Here is a 16,880-nt window from a genome sequence, read left to right as displayed (position 1 = left end):
CACTCCAATTTGCTTACCGCCCTAATAGGCCCACAGACGACGCAATCGCAATCACACTGCACACTGCCCTAACCCATCTGGATAAGAGGAATACCTATGTAAGAATGCTGTTCATTGACTACAGCTCAGCCTTTAACACCATAGTACCCTCCAAACTCGTCATTAAGCTCGAGACCCAGGGTCTCGACCCCGCCCTTTTGCAACTGGGTCCTGGACTTCCTGACGGGCCGCCCCCAGGTGGTGAGGGTAGGTAACAACATCTCCACTCCGCTGATCCTCAACACTGGGGCCACACAAGGGTGCGTTCTCAGCCCTCTCCTGTACTCCCTGTTCACCCATGACTGCGTGGCCATGCACGCTTCCAACTCAATCATCAAGTTTGCAGACGACACAACAGTAGTGGGCTTGATTACCAACAACGACGAGACGGCCTACAGGGAGGAGGTGAGGGCCCTCGGAGTGTGATGTCAGGAAAATAACCTCACACTCAACGTCAACAAAACAAAGGAGATGATCGTGGACTTCAGGAAACAGGAGAGGGAGCACCCCCCTATCCACATCGATGGGACAGCAGTGGAGAAGGTGGAAAGTTTTAAGTTCCTCGGCGTACACATCACGGACAAACTGAATTGGTCCACCCACACAGACAGCGTGGTGAAGAAGGCGCAGCAGCGCCTCTTCAACCTCAGGAGGCTGAAGAAATTTGGCTTGTCACCAAAAACACTCACAAACTTTTACCATTGCACAATCGAGAGCATCCTGTCGGGCTGCATCACCGCCTGGTACGGCAACTGCTCCGCCCACAACCGTAAGGCTCTCCAGAGGGTAGTGAGGTCTGCACAATGCATCACTGGGGGCAAACTACCTGCCCTCCAGGACACCTACACTACCCGATGTCACAGGAAGGCCAAAAAGATCATCAAGGACAACAACCACCCGAGCCACTGCCTGTTCACCCCGCTATCACCCAGAAGGCGAGGTCAGTACAGGTGCATCAAAGCGGGGACCGAGAGACTGAAAAACAGCTTCTATCTCAAAGCCATCAGACTGTTAAACAGCCATCACTAACATTGAGTGGCTGCTGCCAACATACTGACTCATCTCTAGCCACTTTAATAATGAAAAAAATGATGTAATAAATGTACCACTAGGAAGTCAAGTCCTTGTTCTGGGCTAAAGGGCTCAATCTTAGGCAAAGGGAGTGGGATGCTGGTAGTAAGGGGAGGCAATTTTATAGCATGCATCAGTCAGTAAATGAAGAGGTGGGGAGTATGGGATGTGGGAGAGAGAAAGTTGTGTGGAGTAGACTATGGTTTGGGCACCCAGGTTTGAATGCCATGTTGTGGTTGATAGGGAGACATGAAACAGGTCTGTGTGATGAGTGTTTAGTGGAGGAAACGGTGGAGCATGTGTTGATGTTTTGGGAATTGTATGACATAGATGGGGAGAGATTGTGTGAAAGGGTTGGGGTTTGGGTGGTGTAATTCGGGGGAGGGAAGTGGTGTCTAGGGCTCTATTTCTCCTTCTTAGAAGAACAGGACTAATTAAGAGAATTTCATGTAGTTAGACCGTGACTTCCCTCACACTTCAGTACAATAGGTGGCAGTGTATGCACCTTGAAAGTTGGATGCGTTTTGCAAACGCAATCCCAAAGAAGGAGAAATTACTTCCGGGTAAGGAAGCAAGCGTCGTCAGTTAGCTTTCAAATGTCACAAAGAGTGTGATATTAGTCGATTTCAGAGATGTGTGCATGGAAAGTATTATTTAATAGCTTCGGAATGCCGACACTCATCACATGGCTGCAATAGCCAAAAAAGCATTTTGCGAACTAGCATGTTACTTTGACCGTTCAACTGGAAACTAGCTAGCATAACAGTAGTAGTGTCATCTTTTTGCTAGCTAACTTTAGTCCTTTTTTTGACACAAACAAGATGCATAGGAGAGGAGTAGGTGCGGGAGCTATCGCAAAAAAGAAGCTTGCAGAGGTAATTTGTTTGCCGTCATGTCGTCTATAGATGAATGTGCCCATCTACAAAATGTAAATAATCAAGTCATGACATTGCAGTCATGTTCATTAGCAGCAAGAAATACAAACATCTTAGCCAAAACACTATTTTCTGTAGGTCAAGTATAAAGAGAGGGGAACAGTTCTAGCTGAGGATCAAATTGTTCAGGTAAGCCCAATAAGTCGTGTGGGTGTGCAAGTGTGTCTACTTTGGAATGCTATTTAATCCATGTAGGTAATCAACTTGCTGCCATTGTAGAAAGATCTAACCATCATGGTCTTTCAGATGCCAAAACAGCTGAAGACCTTCAAATCTAACCTTGAGGAATTTGCCAACAAGCACAAACAAGAGATCCGTAAGAGTTCCCAGTTCCGGGTTCAGTTCCAGGAGATGTGTGCCACCATTGGAGTTGACCCACTGGCCTGTGAGGATCACAACTGTGTTGTTTTTTTTGCTCTAGCAGCCCATTAGCTAAGGGTATTGAATGTTCCTTAGTAATTTTTTATGCATGCTCCATGAGGTTCATGCGTTGTATATAGTCAATGAATTGAAACGCAACCAGTTGAGGGTTTTCTGTGTCATTGACGGCTGGCAAAGGCTTTTGGTCAGAGATGCTTGGTGTGGGTGACTTCTATTACGAGCTGGGTGTGCAGATCATTGGAAGTATGTCTGGCCCTGAAACACATAAATGGAGGTGATGCTTCTTTGGAACATAGTCAAAGGCATAGCAAAGCACTGCATTTGTAATGTGCCTTTCATTTATGTTTTATCTCTGTTTTAGGACTTATTACTCTGGATGAGCTCCGTCACAGAGTGTTGAAGGGAAGGGGGAAATTTGCTCAGGATGTGAGCCAGTGAGTACCATAAGACAAATATTTGAAATGATACATTCAATTGTGTCTCCTAAGAAATGCAGAAAGTCAACATTTATGATCATATTTAATACAATAATGCACACAATTATTCATACACTTTTGTGCAATTTCGTTATGAAGTTGAAATTGTATCTCTATTCTCCACTCCAGAGATGACTTGGTGCGGGCCATAAAGAAGCTGAAAGCCATGGGGAACGGCTTTGGGATGATTCCTGTTGGAAGCTCTTACCTTGTGCAGTCAGTGCCAGCAGAGCTCAACATGGACCACACTGTGGTACTTCAGCTGGCTGAGGTAATCCTTAATTTAACCTCTTGAATCTGTATCGTGTGGCTACCTAATCAGAAGAAGGGCTACGTTTCAGTGAGTTAGATCAGAGAGTCTCTCAAGTGGGAGCGATAGCGTGTCTGTCATGTGCTGGTAAGTTTAGGAGGAGGCTGTGTTGTAGTCTTGGTCTTGTCTCTGTGTCGGATATATTTTTACTCGGTCTTGACTCTCTCTCGTACAATGAGGACTCGTAATTTCTTGCCAGAGACCAGCGGAGGGAGAAATTCCTAATTATCAGCTCCCATTGTCAGCCCATAAAACTGCTTCGCCAGGCCAAATATCCACACTCCTTTCATGACACATAAATATCTTATTTGCTCGTAACATTACTGTCCTTTACTATCGTTGAAAAATATCATTAAACTTTGTCAGAATTTCCTTGATTTGGTGGGGGACATGGTGAGCGTCCAAATTTCACACAATCAGTAAGGGGAGACTTGGGGAAGTTGTAACATATTTCATCCTATTATCTATTATAGATCTGTCAGTGTTAGTGGCAGGTAGCCTAGTGATAAGAGCGTTGGGCCAGTAACCGAAAGGTCGCTGGTTCAGAATCTGCTGTTCTGCCCTTGACCAAGGCATTTAACCCCCAAAAACAGATGCTCCCCGGGAGCTGATGACATGGACGTCGGTTAAAGCAGACCCCTGCACCTCTGAGGGATTGGGTTAAATGAGGAAGACACATTTAGGTTGAATGTATTCAGTTATGCAACTGATTAGGTATCCCTTTTCTTTGTCTATTTGCCCTCGGCATGCATTTTTTCACCACTCAGTTTCTAAAGAATCCATATGTACTTCTGAAATATGAACACATTTTAACTCTTATTATGGTGGCGATTTGACACCTTTGGGTCTTGGTCTTGACTCGGTCTCGATTTGCTCTGGTTTATGTGGTCTCGAACACAACACTGGGAGGAGGATATTTTACAGAAGGAAATTGTTAGCTACACACTAATTAGGATTGACAAAGGACCATAGAATCATGGTTCTTGATTTTTTTGTTTTCGCTCCCCACCTATGGAGCCAGATACTTGCCATAAGGTTGAACGTACGTATTGTTAGAATTGTAAGAAAAGCCATGCGTAAAAGTGAACGTACATGTGAAATTTCATCTGTGAACATAAAAACACCATGTTACGATTACGGACTAACATTTTAGGCTTGAACAAATATTGTGTTGCAATTCTGACGTACAATAATAGCTTTCAGAGTTTTGGCAGTTTTATCTCGCCAACAAAAAAAACGTACACCCGAACAAGCATAACACATGTTTTCAAGTTAAAAGTCTCCATTCTCTATGACTCGTCAGTTGAGTTTACTTCACATTTAGGTAGCTAATGTAATGGATTTTTTTGCCAGAGCAAGTCTAGATAGCACTAGCTGTACTTTGCCTACAACAGTGAAGTTTCAGTCCGCTAGGTGTATCTCTACAGCATGGACATATCTCTGGGTGACGTGGACATCCTCATGCATGCACCTTATCAAAATATGACTAATTCAATATTGCACCGTCCCATTCTCTGGGTTCTGTCTGCAATCATAACCAGTAGTATCTACCAGTTATAATGAAACTCATGGACCAGGCAAGGAGGGCATTAATCGGAGATAACCCTGAAGGAGCTGCAAAGTTCCGGATGTTCTAGATGACCAATTCTCATAGCTTTTAGCCGTACCCTTATCTTACTCCTTTGTTCTTCTGGTGATGTAGAGGTGAATCCAGGCCCTGCAGTGCCTAGCTCTACTCCTATTCCCCAGGCGCTCTCTTTTGATGACTTCTGTAACCGTAATAGCCTTGGTTTCATGCATGTTAACAATAGAAGCCTCCTCCCTAAGTTTGTTTTATTCACTGCTTTAGCACACTCTGCCAACCCGGATGTTCTAGCCGTGTCTGAATCCTGGCTTAGGAAGACCACCAAAAATTCTGAAATCTCCATTCCTAACTACAACATTTTCAGACAAGATAAACGGCCAAAGGGGGCGGTGTTGCAATCTACTGCAAAGAAAGCCTGTAGAGTTCTGTCCTACTATTCAGGTCTGTACCCAAGCAATTTGAACTTCTACTTTTAAAAATCCACCTCTCTAAAAACAAGTCTCTCACCGTTGCCGCCTGCTATAGACCACCCTCTGCCCCCAGCTGTGCTCTGGACACCATATGTGAACTGATTGCCCCCCATCTATCTTCAGAGCTCGTGCTGCTAGGTGACCTAAACTGGAACATGCTTAACACCCCAGCCATCCTACAATCTAAGCTTGATGCCCTGAATATCACACAAATTATCAATGAACCTACCAGGTACCACCCCAAAGCCGTAAACACGGGCACCCTTATAGATATCATCCTAACCAACTTGCCCTCTAAATACACCTCTGCTGTTTTTAACCAAGATCTCAGCGATCACTGCCTCATTGCCTACATCCGTAATGGGTCAGCGGTCAAACGACCTCCACTCATCACTGTCAAACGCTCCCTGAAACACTTCAGCGAGCAGGCTTTTCTAATCGACCTGGCCGGGGTATCCTGGAAGGATATTGATCTCATCCCGTCAGTAGAGGATGCCTGGTTATTTTTTTTGAATGCCTTCCTCACCATCTTAAATAAGCATGCCCCATTCAAGAATTTTAGAATCAGGAACAGATATAGCCCTTGGTTCTCTCCAGACCTGACTGCCCTTAACCAACACAAAAACATCCTATGGCGTTCTGCATTAGCATCGAACAGCCCCCGTGATATGCAACTTTTCAGGGAAGCTAGAAACCAATATACACAGGCAACTAGAAAAGCCAAGGCTAGCTTCCTTCAACACAAACTCAAAAGAGTTCTGGGACACTGTAAAGTCCATGGAGAATAAGAACACCTCCTCCCAGCTGAACACTGCGCTGAGGACAGGAAACACTGTCACCACCGATAAATCCACTATAATTGAGAATTTCACTAAGCATTTTTCTACGGCTGGCTATGCTTTCCACCTGGCTACCCCTACCCCGGTCAACAGCACTGCACCCCCCACAGCAACTCGCCCAAGCCTTCCCCATTTCTCCTTCTCCTTCTCCCAAATCCAGTCAGCTGATGTTCTGAAAGAGCTGAAAAATCTGGACCCCTACAAATCTTTGCTATCTTTGTATCTAAGATAATTGTGTAGCTTTGAGTAATTATCGGTTAGCTAGCCAGCTATTTTCGCCTGCCGCGCTGCCGTCCTCCTACCTAGCCAACACTGCTAGCTAACACTGCTAGCTAGCCAACTTCTACCGAATAGCAGCACTGTAGAAACTTACATTACAACGGAACGACTTGATTTGCGTAGTGTTAGCTAGTTGTCTTTGCTGTCCTTGTATCCATGATAATTGTGTAGTTTAGAGAAATTTAGAGAAATTGTCGAGGTCACCTAGCCAGCTTCACTTTCAACAACGCAGCCACTGCTAGCCAGGCTACTTCACCAGCCAGCAGTACTATATCATTTTAGTCAATTAGATCTTTTATTTTATTTATTTTTTTTTGCAACGTAAACTTAACTTTCTGAACATTCGAGTCGTGTAGCCCACTTGTCATTCTAATCTCCTTTGCATTAGCGTAGCCTCTTCTGTAGCCTGTCAACCATGTGTCTGTCTATCCCTGTTCTCTCCTCTCTGCACAGACCATACAAACGCTTCACACCGCGAGGCCGCGCCCACCCTAACCTGGTGGTCCCAGCCCGCACGACCCACGTGGAGTTCCAGGTCTCCGGTAGCCTCTGGAACTGCCGATCCGCGGCCAACAAGGCAGAGCTCATCTCAGCCTATGCGTCCCTCCAGTCCCTCGACTTCTTGGCACTGACGGAAACATGGCTCACCACAGATAACACTGCTACTCCTACTGCTCTCTCTTCGTCTGCCCACGTGTTCTCGCACACCCCGAGAGCTTCTGGTCAGCGGGGTGGTGGCACCGGGATCCTCATCTCTCCCAAGTGGTCATTCTCTCTTTCTCCCCTTACCCATCTGTCTATCGCCTCCTTTGAATTCCATGCTGTCACAGTTACCAGCCCTTTCAAGCTTAACATCCTTATCATTTATCGCCCTCCAGGTTCCCTTGGAGAGTTCATCAATGAGCTTGATGCCTTGATAAGCTCCTTTCCTGAGGACGGCTCACCTCTCACAGTTCTGGGTGACTTTAACCTCCCCATGTCTACCTTTGACTCATTCCTCTCTGCCTCCTTCTTTCCACTCCTCTCCTCTTTTGACCTCACCCTCTCACCTTCCCCCCCTACTCACAAGGCAGGCAATACGCTTGACCTCATCTTTACTAGATGCTGTTCTTCCACTAACCTCATTGCAACTCCCCTCCAAGTCTCCGACCACTACCTTGTATCCTTTTCCCTCTCGCTCTCATCCAACACTTCCCACACTGCCCCTACTCGGATGGTATCGCGCCGTCCCAACCTTCGCTCTCTCTCCCCCGCTACTCTCTCCTCTTCCATCCTATCATCTCTTCCCTCTGCCCAAACCTTCTCCAACCTATCTCCTGATTCTGCCTCCTCAACCCTCCTCTCCTCCCTTTCTGCATCCTTTGACTCTCTATGTCCCCTATCCTCCAGGCCGGCTCGGTCCTCCCCTCCCGCTCCGTGGCTCGACGACTCATTGCGAGCTCACAGAACAGGGCTCCGGGCAGCCGAGCGGAAATGGAGGAAAACTCGCCTCCCTGCGGACCTGGCATCCTTTCACTCCCTCCTCTCTACATTTTCCTCTTCTGTCTCTGCTGCTAAAGCCACTTTCTACCACTCTAAATTCCAAGCATCTGCCTCTAACCCTAGGAAGCTCTTTGCCACCTTCTCCTCCCTCCTGAATCCTCCTCCCCCTCCCCCCCCTCCTCCCTCTCTGCAGACGACTTCGTCAACCATTTTGAAAAGAAGGTCGACGACATCCGATCCTCGTTTGCTAAGTCAAACGACACCGCTGGTTCTGCTCACACTGCCCTACCCTGTGCTTTGACCTCTTTCTCCCCTCTCTCTCCAGATGAAATCTCGCGTCTTGTGACGGCCGGCCGCCCAACAACCTGCCCGCTTGACCCTATCCCCTCCTCTCTTCTCCAGACCATTTCCGGAGACCTTCTCCCTTACCTCACCTCGCTCATCAACTCATCCTTGACCGCTGGCTACGTCCCTTCCGTCTTCAAGAGAGCGAGAGTTGCACCCCTTCTGAAAAAACCTACACTCGATCCCTCCGATGTCAACAACTACAGACCAGTATCCCTTCTTTCTTTTCTCTCCAAAACTCTTGAACGTGCCGTCCTTGGCCAGCTCTCCTGCTATCTCTCTCAGAATGACCTTCTTGATCCAAATCAGTCAGGTTTCAAGACTAGTCACTCAACTGAGACTGCTCTTCTCTGTATCACGGAGGCGCTCCGCACTGCTAAAGCTAACTCTCTCTCCTCTGCTCTCATCCTTCTAGACCTATCGGCTGCCTTCGATACTGTGAACCATCAGATCCTCCTCTCCACCCTCTCCGAGTTGGGCATCTCCGGCGCGGCCCACGCTTGGATTGCGTCCTACCTGACAGGTCGCTCCTACCAGGTGGCGTGGCGAGAATCTGTCTCCTCACCACGCGCTCTCACCACTGGTGTCCCCCAGGGCTCTGTTCTAGGCCCTCTCCTATTCTCGCTATACACCAAGTCACTTGGCTCTGTCATAACCTCACATGGTCTCTCCTATCACTGCTATGCAGACGACACACAATTAATCTTCTCCTTTCCCCCTTCTGATGACCAGGTGGCGAATCGCATCTCTGCATGTCTGGCAGACATATCAGTGTGGATGACGGATCACCACCTCAAGCTGAACCTCGGCAAGACGGAGCTGCTCTTCCTCCCGGGGAAGGACTGCCCGTTCCATGATCTCGCCATCACGGTTGACAACTCCATTGCGTCCTCCTCCCAGAGCGCTAAGAACCTTGGCGTGATCCTGGACAACACCCTGTCGTTCTCAACTAACATCAAGGCGGTGGCCCGTTCCTGTAGGTTCATGCTCTACAACATCCGCAGAGTACGACCCTGCCTCACACAGGAAGCGGCGCAGGTCCTAATCCAGGCACTTGTCATCTCCCGTCTGGATTACTGCAACTCGCTGTTGGCTGGGCTCCCTGCCTGTGCCATCAAACCCCTACAACTCATCCAGAACGCCGCAGCCCGTCTGGTGTTCAACCTTCCCAAGTTCTCTCACGTCACCCCGCTCCTCCGCTCTCTCCACTGGCTTCCAGTTGAAGCTCGCATCCGCTACAAGACCATGGTGCTTGCCTACGGAGCTGTGAGGGGAACGGCACCTCAGTACCTTCAGGCTCTGATCAGGCCCTACACCCAAACAAGGGCTCTGCGTTCATCCACCTCTGCCCTGCTCGCCTCCCTACCACTGAGGAAGTACAGTTCCCGCTCAGCCCAGTCAAAACTGTTCGCTGCTCTGGCACCCCAATGGTGGAACAAACTCCCTCACGACGCCAGGACAGCGGAGTCAATCACCACCTTCCGGAGACACCTGAAACCCCACCTCTTCAAGGAATACCTAGGATAAAGCAATCCTTCTGCCCCCCCCCCCCCCCCCCCTAAAAGGTTTAGATGCACTATTGTAAAGTGGCTGTTCCACTGGATGTCATTAGGTGAATGCACCAATTTGTAAGTCGCTCTGGATAAGAGCGTCTGCTAAATGACTTAAATGTAAATGTAAATCAGCCGGGCTAGACAATCTGGACCCTTTCTTTCTAAAATTATCTGCCGAAATTGTTGCAACCCCTATTACTAGCCTGTTCAAACTCTCTTTCGTGTCGTCTGAGATTCCCAAAGATTGGAAAGCAGCTGCGGTCATCCCCCTCTTCAAAGGGGGGGGGGGGGACACTCTTGACCCAAACTGCTACAGACCTATATCTATCCTTCCCTGCCGTTCTAAGGTCTTCGAAATCCAAGTCAACAAACAGATTACCGACCATTTCGAATCCCACCATACCTTCTCCGCTATGCAATCTCATTTCAGAGCTGGTCATGGGTGCACCTCAGCCACGCTCAAGGTCCTAAACGATATCCTAACCGCCATCGATAAGAAACAATACTGTGCAGCCGTATTCATTGACCGACTCTGTCAATCACCACATCCTCATCGGCAGACTCGATAGCCTTGGTTTCTCAAATGATTGCCTCGCCTGGTTCACCAACTACTTCTCTGATAGAGTTCAGTGTGTCAAATCGGAGGTCCTGTTGTCCGGGCCGCTGGCAGTCTCTATGGGGGTGCCACAGGGTTCAATTCTTGGACCGACTCTCTTCTCTGTATACATCAATGATGTCGCTCTTGCTGCTTGTGAGTCTCTGATCCACCTCTACGCAGACGTCACCATTCGGTATACTTCTGGCCCTTTGGACACTGTGTTAACAACCCTCCAGACGAGCTTCAATGCCATACAACTCTCCTTCCGTGGCCTCCAATTGCTCTTAAATACAAGTAAAACTAAATGCATGCTCTTCAACCGATCGCTGCCTGCACCTGCCCGCCCATCCAACATCACTACTCTGAACGGTTCTGACTTAGAATATGTGGACAACTACAAATACCTAGGTGTCTGGTTAGACTGTAAACTCTCCTTCCATACTCACATCAAACATCTCCAATCCAAAGTTAAATCTAGAATTGGCTTCCTATATCGCAACAAAGCATCCTTCACTCATGCTGCCAAACATACCCTTGTAAAACTGACCATCCTACCGATCCTCGACTTCGGCGATGTCATTTACAAAATAGCCTCCAATACCCTACTCAATAAATTGGATGCAGTCTATCACAGTGCCATCCGTTTTGTCACCAAAGCCCCATATACTACCCACCACTGTGACCTGTACGCTCTCGTTGGCTGGCCCTCGCTTCATACTCGTCGCCAAACCCACTGGCTCCAGGTCATCTACAAGACCCTGCTAGGTAAAGTCCCCCCTTATCTCAGCTCGCTGGTCACCATAGCAGCACCCACCTGTAGCATGCGCTCCAGCAGGTATATCGCTCTGGTCACCCCCAAAACCAATTCTTCCTTTGTCCGCCTCTCCTTCCAGTTCTCTGCTGCCAATGACTGGAATGAACTACAAAAATCTCTGAAACTGGAAACGCTTATCTCCCTCACTAGCTTTAAGCACCAGCTGTCAGAGCAGCTCATAGATTACTGCACCTGTACATAGCCCATCTATAATTTAGCCCAAACAACTACCTCTCCCCCTACTGTGTTTATTTATTTATTTTGCAAACCATTATTTCTATCTCTACTTTGCACATTCGTCCACTGCAAATCTACCATTCCAGTGTTTTACTTGCTATATTATATTTACTTCGCCACCATGGCCTTTTTTTTGCCTTTACCTCCCTTATCTCACCTCATTTGCTCACATTGTATATAGACTTATTTTTCTACTGTATTATTGAATGTATGTTTGTTTTACTCCATGTGTAACGCTGTGTTGTATGTGTCGAACTGCTTTGCTTTATCTTGGCCAGGTCGCAATTGTAAATGAGAACTTGTTCTCAACTTGCCTACCTGGTTAAATAAAGGTGAAAAAATTAATAAATGTGTGCCACGTTTTCATCGGTCTGTGCATTGAGTCTGGAGCAGGATACTTGTTATTTGGCCATTGGCCCAGTTGTACTGCAAGGACTTCTGATTGGTCAACCCCAGGCTAGGGTGTGGGGTTATAAGTGGCATCCTGCTTCTTTGTTCTGTGGAGAAAAGCTGAGGACAGGGGGAATGAACATCTACCATCTACAGTTGAAGTCAGAAGTTTACATACACTTAGTTTGGAGTCATTAAAACTAGTTTTTAAACCACTCCACACATTTCTTGTTAACAAACTATAGTTTTGGCAAGTCGGTTAGGACATCTACTTTGTGTACGACTCAAGTCCATTTTCCAACAATTGTTTACAGACAGATTATTTCACTTATAATTCACTGTATCACAATTCCAGTGGGTCAGAAGTTTACATACACTAAGTTGACTGTGCCTTTAAACAGCTTGGAAAATTCCAGAAAATTATGTCATGGCTTTAGAAACTTCTGACAGGCTCATTGACATAATTTGAGTCAATTTGAGGTGTACCTGTGGATGTATTTCAAGGCCTATTTTCAAACTCAGTGCCTCTTTGCTTGACATCATGGGAAAATCAAAAGAAATCAGCCAACACCTCAGAAAAATAATTGTTGACCGTCACAAGTCTGGTTCATCCTTGGGAGCAATTTTCCAATGCCTGAAGCTACCATGTTCATCTGTATAAACAATAGTATGCAAGTATTAACACCATGGGACCACGCAGCCATCAGGAAGGAGACGCGTTCTGTCTCCTAGAGATGAACGTACTTTGGTGCGAAAAGTGCAAATCAATCCCAGAACAACAGCAAAGGACATTGTGAAGATATAGATACAAAAGTATCCCAACTGTGAAGCACGGGGGTGGCAGCATCATGTTGTGGGGGTGGTTTGCTGCAGGAGGGACTGGTGCACTTCACAAAATAGATGGCATCATGAGGGGGGGAAAAATATGCGGATATATTGAAGCAACATCTCAAGACATCAGTCATGAAGTTAAAGCTTGGTCACAAATGGGTCTTCCAAATGGACAATGACATCAAGCATACTGCCAAAGTTGTGGCAAAATGGCTTAAGGACAACAAAGTCAAGGTATTGAAGTGGACATCACAAAGCCCTGACCTCAATCCTATAGAATATTTGTGTGCAGAACTGATCAAGCGTGTGCAAACCTGACTCGGGTACACCAGCTCTGCCAGGAGGAACGGGCCAAAATTCACCCAACTTATTGTGGGAAGCTTGTGGAAGGCTACCCGAAACGTTTGTTAAACAATTTAAAGACAATGCTACCAAATACTAATTGAGTGTATGTAAGCTTCTGACCCACTGGGAATGTGATGAAAGAAATGAAAGCTGAAATAAATCAAATCAAAATCAAATTCAAATCAAATTTTATTTATTTGTCACATACACATGGTTAGCAGATGTTAATGCGAGTGTAGCGAAATGCTTGTGCTTTTAGTTCCGACAATGCAGTAATAACCAACAAGTAATCTAACCTAACAATTCCACAACTACTACCTTATACACACAAGTGTAAAGGGATAAAGAATATGTACATAAAGATATATGAATGAGTGAACGGCATAGGCAAGATGCAGTAGATGGTATAGAGTACAGTATATACATATGAGATGAGTAATGTAGGGTATATAAACATAAAGTGGCATAGTTTAAAGTGGCTAGTGATACATGTATTACATAAAGATGGCAAGATGCAGTAGATGATATAGAGTACAATATATACATATGAGATGAGTAATGTAGGGTATGTAAACATTATATTAAGTGGCATTGTTTAAAGTGGCTAGTGATACATTTTTACATAATTTCCATCAATTCCCATTATTAAAGTGGCTGGAGTTGAGTCAGTATGTTGGCAGCGGCCACTAAATGTTAGTGGTGGCTGTTTAACAGTCTGATGGCCTTGAGATAGAAGCTGTTTTTCAGTCTCTCGGTCCCTGCTTTGATGCACCTGTACTGACCTCGCCTTCTGGATGATAGCGGGGTGAACAGGCAGTGGCTCGGGTGGTTGTTGTCCTTGATGATATTTATGGCCTTCCTGTGACATCGGGTGGTGTAGGTGTCCTGGAGGGCAGGTAGTTTGCCCCCGGTGATGCATTGTGCAGACCTCACTACCCTCTGGAGAGCCTTACGGTTGTGGGCGGAGCAGTTGCCGTACCAGGCGGTGATACAGCCCGACAGGATGCTCTCGATTGTGCATCTATAGAAGTTTGTGAGTGCTTTTGGTGACAAGCCGAATTTCTTCAGCCTCCTGAGGTTGAAGAGGCGCTGCTGCGCCTTCTTCACAACGCTGTCTGTGTGGGTGGACCAATTCAGTTTGTCCGTGATGTGTACACCGAGGAACTTAGGCCGTCTCGTCGTTGTTGGTAATCAAGCCTACCACTGTAGTGTCGTCCGCAAACTTGATGATTGAGTTGGAGGCGTGCATGGCAACGCAGTCGTGGGTGAACAGGGTGTACAGGAGAGGGCTCAGAACGCACCCTTGTGGGGCCCCAGTGTTGAGGATCAGCGGGGTGGAGATGTTGTTACCTACCCTCACCACCTGGGGGCGGCCCGTCAGGACGTCCAGGACCCAGTTGCACAGGGCGGGGTCGAGACCCAGGGTCTCGAGCTTGATGACGAGTTTGGAGGGTACTATGGTGTTAAATGCTGAGCTGTAGTCGATGAACAGCATTCTCACATAGGTATTCCTCTTGTCCAGATGGGTTAGGGCAGTGTCTAGTGTGGTTGCGATTGCGTCCTCTGTGGACCTATTGGGTCGGTAAGCAAATTGGAGTGGGTCTAGGGTGTCGGGTAGGGTGGAGGTGATATGGTCCTTGACTAGTCTCTCAAAGCACTTCATGATGACGGAAGTGAGTGCTACGGGGCGGTAGTCGTTTAGCTCAGTTACCTTAGCTTTCTTGGGAACAGGAACAATGGTGGCCCTCTTGAAGCATGTGGGAACAGCAGACTGGGATAAGGATTGATTGAATATGTCCTTAAACACACCAGCCAGCTGTTCTGCGCATGCTCTGAGGACGCGGCTGGGAATGCCGTCTGGGCCTGCAGCCTTGCGAGGGTTAACACGTTTAAATGTTTTACTCACCTCGGCTGCAGTGAAGGAGAGCCCGCAGGTTTTGGTAGCGGGCCGTGTCAGTGGCACTGTATTGTCCTCAAAGCGAGCAAAAAAGTTATTTCGTCTGTCTGGGAGCAAGACATCCTGGTCCGTGACGGGGCTGGTTTTCTTTTTGTAATCCGTGATTGACTGTAGACCCTGCCACATACCTCTTGTGTCTGAGCTGTTGAATTGCGACTCTACTTTGTCTCTATACTGGCACTTAGCTTGTTTGATTGCCTTGCGGAGGGAATAGCTACATTGTTTGTATTCGGTCATGTTTCTGGTCACCTTGCCCTGGTTAAAAGCAGTGGTTCGCGCTTTCAGTTTCACGCGAATGCTGCCATCAATCCACGGTTTCTGGTTTGGGAATGTTTTAATCGTTGCTGTGGGTACGACATCGTCAATGCACTTTCTAATGAACTCGCTCGCTCACATCGCTCAAATCATTCTCTCTACTATTATTTTGACATTTCACATTCTTAAAATAGAGTGATGCTCCTAACTGACCTAAGACATGGAATTTTTACTAGGATTAAATGTCAGGAATTTTGAAAAACTGAGTTTAAATGTATTTGGCTAAGGTGTATGTAAACTTCCGACTTCAACTGTACCTCCCAGCATAACATCTAGGATTTGTCCTTTTCAAATAAATCTATTTTTCTCCCCCTGATTCACTTTGGGGTCTGTGTTATTGGAGAATGGCAACTACTAACACTCAGTACAGGTTATAGCCCAGCCTATATCAATATTTTGTTTTGTCTCATTTATTGATATGGATATAGCCTCTGTGTGATGGGGTTGAGCAACGCAAATGGCTATAACAAGCCTACATACCGAGTGGAATTCAGTAATACAACAGTCAAAATAAGGCCTATAGTCCGTGCTCTTAAAATCTGGGAAAACGTGTGATTCATTAGGTTACATGATCACCACAATACCGCCACGCAGCTATAAATATGTATTATGCAATTATATGGCAATTATATAACACAACAGCATGGCATATTTAGAGAGCGGAATAGGCCTAGCCTAAATCATATTTGCATTCTATTTTGCAGCTCAGGCGGTTATTCTAGACAAGGTTCTTCTTTATATTTATCATTCTCACACAAGTAATTTGCTGAAGGCACAAGCCTATACCACATAATCTACTGGTATGTCATTATTGGATGCAGTTCTAAAAGAAGCTCTAGACTTTTATTTTGTAAATGAAACCTGAAGCTGCAAAGCAACTAACATCTGGGCTAGAGTTGCTTGATTGACTAGCTACATTCAGTTCATGTCCTTTGCAGATGCCCACATTACTGACAAAAGTTTGTACGCATAAAAAAAAGATTGTAACCGAGTGAAGGGAGACGTAAAGTAAGAATTGAAAAGTGTAAATGTTCATTCATAGTCGTAACACAGGTTTTGTACGTTTACAGATCAATTGTAACGTTTACATTTCATGTTTCACACATGGCTTTTCTTACTATCTTAACAATTTATGTATGGATTTTCTTATGATCCTAATGATATGTACGTTCAACCTTTTGGCAAATATCTGGCTCCATACCCACCATCCTAACACACTCCTTGTTGTTCTAGGAACCCCTGTTGAAAGAGGGCTTGGCATGGTTGGATTCCCAAGCTTCTGGAGAGCCACAGTATTGGCTGCCAGCCCTCTTCTCGGAGCTGACTTCCCTTGATGTCACACCTGAAGAGGCCAATCAGATGACGCCTTAAGGAAAAATTGCATTTTTGGGAAGTCGGGGGGACTTTTTGATGAACAATGTGTGCATGTTGCAAATGTCCTGAATTGTAGTGGGGTGTATATAACTTCAAGGGTAGGTACACATCTTGTTTCCCATCAGTGATTGTGGCGATGAAAACTAGGTTAAATGTTATGTTTTCTGTGGCAGTTGTCAATCATGGATTTGTTATACAGTTTCATTCTATGCAATGACCTTTTATTAAAACGGAGTAATTCTTTGCATATTGCA

At 46.2% G+C, this 16,880-nt stretch overlaps 1 long non-coding RNA gene across 2 annotated transcripts; it reads left to right on the top strand.

The window, feature by feature from the left end:
• The first annotated feature begins 1,643 nt into the window (after nucleotides 1-1,643).
• LOC139581037 (uncharacterized) lies at nucleotides 1,644-16,873 on the top strand. 2 transcript variants are annotated; one of them, XR_011676136.1, is made up of 6 exons: nucleotides 1,644-1,985; nucleotides 2,124-2,174; nucleotides 2,292-2,430; nucleotides 2,788-2,860; nucleotides 3,032-3,173; nucleotides 16,486-16,873. It is a non-coding gene; the product is annotated as an uncharacterized lncRNA (long non-coding RNA). The 2 variants fall into 2 exon arrangements; XR_011676135.1 differs by having other exon boundaries at nucleotides 1,644-2,174.
• Nucleotides 16,874-16,880: the final 7 nt, after the last annotated feature.

The sequence above is a fragment of the Salvelinus alpinus genome, chromosome 7 (assembly GCF_045679555.1).
Source record: "Salvelinus alpinus chromosome 7, SLU_Salpinus.1, whole genome shotgun sequence".
Classification (NCBI taxonomy): domain Eukaryota; kingdom Metazoa; phylum Chordata; class Actinopteri; order Salmoniformes; family Salmonidae; genus Salvelinus; species Salvelinus alpinus.
This window is presented reverse-complemented; position numbering and strand designations above follow the sequence as displayed.